A 4911-nucleotide genomic window follows, 5' to 3' on the forward strand; every position below is an offset into this window, starting at 1 on the left:
AAACCTTACCATGTGCTTTTTATTATCTTCTGTAATCTTTTTTTTTTTTTTTTTTAAAGTAGGCTCCATGCCCAGGGTGGAGCCCAAAATGGGGCTTGAACCCATGACCCTGAGATCAAGACCTGAGCTGAAATCAAGAGTCTGATGCTTAACTGACTCAGCCACCCAGGCTACCCTGTTATCTAACACAATCCTCACAAAACTCCAACGCAAGAGAAATGGGAAGTTTTACTTGTATCATGAGCTAAATAGACTTGGCATGATAACCTAACCATGGCAGATACTGTCCTGTGTCTTTTCTGGAAATATGCATTTTGAATTCTAGATAACAAACTAACCTTTGGAAAAAGAACTATTTGAACCTGCCTGCAGTTGCATTTTGTCAGTTATGTGCAAAATTTAAACAAGCACCTTGTGCAATCATCTTCTTAGAAGAACCACAATGTTCCGGGAAACAATAGTAACTACTACCTTTGGGACCATACACCCAACACTTGCTTTTCCATAGTCGCTCTACTCTTTAAAAATCCTCAAGTTGAAACAAGCAAATATACAAAAACAGCTCCTCTGATTCATAATCTCCAAATGCCACCCAGAGATAGGGTACAACTTTTTGAAATGCTAATCAGCAACTAAACCTATGGATAATATCTGTGGGGGTCCACATCTATTTAATTCACTAACCATTTAATAAAACACCTTGGATGTAAAGTCATTTAGAACTGTGATACATGGGGGGCACCTGGGTGGCATAGCGGTTAGGCGTCTGCCTTCAGCTCAGGGCGTGATCCTGGCGATCTGGGTTCGAGCCCCACATCAGGCTCTTCCGCTGTGAGCCTGCTTCTTCTTCTCCCACTCCCCCTGCTTGTGTTCCCTCTCTCGCTGGCTGTCTCTATCTCTGTCAAATAAATAAAATCTTCAAAAAAAAAAAAAACTGTGATACATGGAATCATATGGAGGCTGACTTATAAAAAACGTATACTACTTTTCTTGACAGACTGTTCAAGGAACCTCAGAGAACTGAAAACTTCTATAAAGAATAACCCTTGTCTCAAGATAAAAGTCTTTCACTGGGATACATGTTTAATTACAAGCCTCATATAATTGCAAAAATGCAGTAGACTTATTTGTTATTAAGCGATGAATAGATAACCAATTTTCTAATATTTTTTCATAGAAAAAAATTTTAGATTAGAAAATGGGATATAATTTCCCATACTTTCATATTGAAAATCATAGACCTTGCCTACATTTTGAAAACATAAGTGGTTTGAGAGTCATATCTCTACCCATATTTCACAGGAGAGGGGGAGGAAGGTACTTAGTACTTTAACAGTAAGATCTTATCATGTTTCATTCAAAATGTTTCAAAACAGTTTTCATTCTCCCCATAATCTGAACAACCCAGGAATTTTGAGGGTATTTTCATAAAGAGTTTTGAAATGGAGCTAATTTGGTGTTTTGTTAATTGAATATCTTAAAGTAGTAGAGTTCAGAGACAGAATGGAGGCCCATCTGTTTTCAATAGAAGTAGAGATACATTTCTCCATCCTCCCAAGTGTGTTCACATGGACAGACTAGCGGGGTGTATTGCTGCGGATGTGGTTGGTAAACTCCAGGAGTAGGCAGGAAGCATGAACGGAATGAGGAGCCCTGGGAAGATACGAATTCAGGCTACAAAGATTGAGAAGTCAAAGCCAGCCTCTATACCTCAGAATCTTGGAAAGCTCACAGAAAACACTATTTTTCTGAAGGGCTGTAGGCAGCTTATTCTCCTCACTGCCACCCTCACCCTTGCACCCTGCCATCTCATAACTCTGGGCCCATTTAATTGGCCTTTTGCTCATTTTCAGGGCTGTGTTTTTTAATCTGTTCCTTTAAGCTGGTCAGACCTTCATATCAGACCCTTGACTCTACCAGCTTTTGGGGAGCAAATCTTCCTAGCTCTCTTCTCTTCAGCCAGCTTTCCTATAAAAGACCCAGCAATTCTGCCTTGAATGCCCTTTCCTTTGAATTCCTATCAGCCTTAGGATCCACACCAAATGTAAGTTGTCTAAAGAGACTTCCCAGTTTCGTGATCGGTCTGATCTCACAAGAATGCTCATACCTACGCCCCACTCCGTCCAACCTTGTACCACTTTGTAGCACCTGTCATAACTGTCATGGATTAATTACCTGCACAATTATTTACAGTCTGCCTCCCTTGTTAGAACTTAAGCTCCCATGGGCAGCAACTGTGTCTCCCTCCTCATTTCTATTCCTAGTGTCACTGCTAGGGTGACTTGCCAACATAGATGCCCCACTAATGTTCACTGAGGGAAGGAATCGAGGGACGTTTCTCCTTTGAGAAGACCACCCTCATTTACGTCAGCTGGCAGAGCTGTCTCTAGCCCACATGGGAAATTTTTCTTGGGTCCTGTGCTGTGCCTCTTCATTCTTAGCCTCTCCATCTCTGAGCTTTGTTTAACTCTTAAAATATTAACCCGAACAAAGACCAAGGCCCTAACATGTACTTACAATCCTGTCTGTAAGTTACAATTTACATTTATTACACCAATTTGAGAACATTCTGAGTGAAGTATGATTATTCAAATTATTTTTACTGTGATACAAGGCATATAAGCCTATGTGAGAGAAATACTAGGCATTTCAAGATAGTTTACAAGGCTTAATAAAATATACTATTGAGAATTCTCACTTATGAATGCAAATTTACGTATGTCATATTAAATTTATAATTAAGGTACTCATTACTGCAAAATTTTATTTATTTTTCATTACTGCAATATTTGAAATGTGAAGTATGTTCCCAAAGCTTTTCTTAGAGGTGTTTTTGTTCAACGCTGTGGCTCAAAGTGTTTCACAATCCTTAGCCTTCAGTTGGTATTGATTATATTTTGGTAGTAAATAATTTACAGATCCACTTGACAATTTCAGTCTAACAATATCAGAAAAAGCAGATACATCTATTTTTGGTAGAAATGTGCATGTTTCCTAGTGAGAAAAAGACCACTAGACTGGAATTCAGGAGCCCGGGATTTCAGTGAGATTTTTGCTAATAAATGGCTGGGTGTCCATGGGTGAGGTAGCGAAGATCCCCTGAGCCTCCATTTCCTGGTGTATAAAATGTGACATAGTTTAGTGTCTCCTAAGCTGCATTGTTCTGGATACCAGTTCTGCAAGATGTCAGTCAGTATTCCGTGATGAAAATGTGGGAAAATAAATGTGGGAAAATTGACATAAATGAAGTTAGTAGGATTTTTTCCTCTGAGATTTCTTAGGACTTCTTATATATGATCTCCAGAATTAGGCACTTTATGTCTTATCTCCAAAGTGATTTGGCCATGGGACTCTTTTTAAAGAATTATCTATCGACGGTTATGGCTAGTCAATAAACTATCTAAAATCCTTAAAGTTCTAGTGGAAATGTAATTTATGGCTATAAAAGTCTTTTTTTTAGTGAAAACAACAAAAAAGGAAAGATGAATAATGGTGAGGAGAAGGTGAGATTCAGATATAAAGGGAAATTTGTTAAGTACTCTTGTTTCTGTTTTTAATTTTTATATGATGAGAGGGGTTCTATATGTCTTATAGATTGAATCCATCAAATATACTATTTTAAAACTATTTTTCTCTTTATAAATTGTAGAAGCACAGAAAATGATAAAGAAAATGTGAGAACAGAGGATTATAAGGAAAAAGAACCCACCATGGTAGGCAAGTTCTTGAGAAGGGGAATGTCTTGCCCTCTTGTCCCTTCTTGATGACGTAAGGCAGAGTTGTGTTGGCAAACGCTGTCATATGTATCTTCTCTGGATGCATAGGAATGTCTCTATTGTCTGCCCAAATCCCCTTAATCTCGATCCAACCTCTTTTGTCCTAAGACTCCCAACTCTTAGTGGGAACTGATGATAGATCTTCAGCCTGACATCAAGTAAATGGCAATAACAACCACAAATCCCACGTGTCAAATGCATGCTACTGAAGAAATTTAATCACAGAAGAAAATCTTATCAACGGGCAACGTGAAATAATGCTGTAGAAATGAAATTTGGAGGTTGCTCAAAGAGCTACAACCTTGTGCTTTATGATAGACTTGAGGACAAAGATTTCAGTTGCATGTAGTGGAGGGGTGGTGATGCATATAAGAGCTAAAGAATGTGTTTAGAGCAGAGACAGACCTGACTCGGTCACTAGGCACCTCTACTGGGGAAAGTGAAAGGCGGGGATGAAATAATCTCTAAAATAAACACACACATTACTACTGTATTTTGTTTTGAAACTTTTGTTTAGACTCTTCTTTCATTTCCCTCCAGGTATAGCTTGGCTTACCCCTATACTCCTAAATTAGGTAATTAATCCACATGAATTAACATCAAAATGAAGCATTCTGGTTAACATCCAACTTGGCTCTTACGTTTTATCACCTATGACTGGCTAAAATTGACATATCCTATGAAAGTATGGTAATGCTTTGTTGAAAATTATGTATTTCATTTTTTGGATATAGAAGATACAAAGTAAGTCCAGGAGGCATACATAACTATCCTTAAATTTAGCAGTATTTTTCCATGTAATAAATGAATGATTTTGGTTTATCCCAGCATACAGCATTTAATTCCTAGGTGATTCCAGTACAGTGAAAGATCTCAATCCGGACAATTTTTAATTCTTTTTGATAAAAGTTATTAATTCACTTACCTATACTAAAGGAAGTAATTTGATCCATGGGTTGTTTATTAAAGTATGATGAGTGGTTATATCAGAAAAATAAAAGCCATCAAAATAAATTTCTTTCTTTCTTTCTTTCTTTCTTTCTTTCTTTCTTTCTTTCTTTCGAGAGAGAGCATGAGCGGGGGAGGGGCAGAGGGAGAGAGAATATTTTTATATAAAGATTTTATTTATTTATTT

Source organism: Ursus arctos, unplaced genomic scaffold (genome assembly GCF_023065955.2).
Source record: "Ursus arctos isolate Adak ecotype North America unplaced genomic scaffold, UrsArc2.0 scaffold_31, whole genome shotgun sequence".
Classification (NCBI taxonomy): Eukaryota; Metazoa; Chordata; class Mammalia; order Carnivora; family Ursidae; genus Ursus; species Ursus arctos.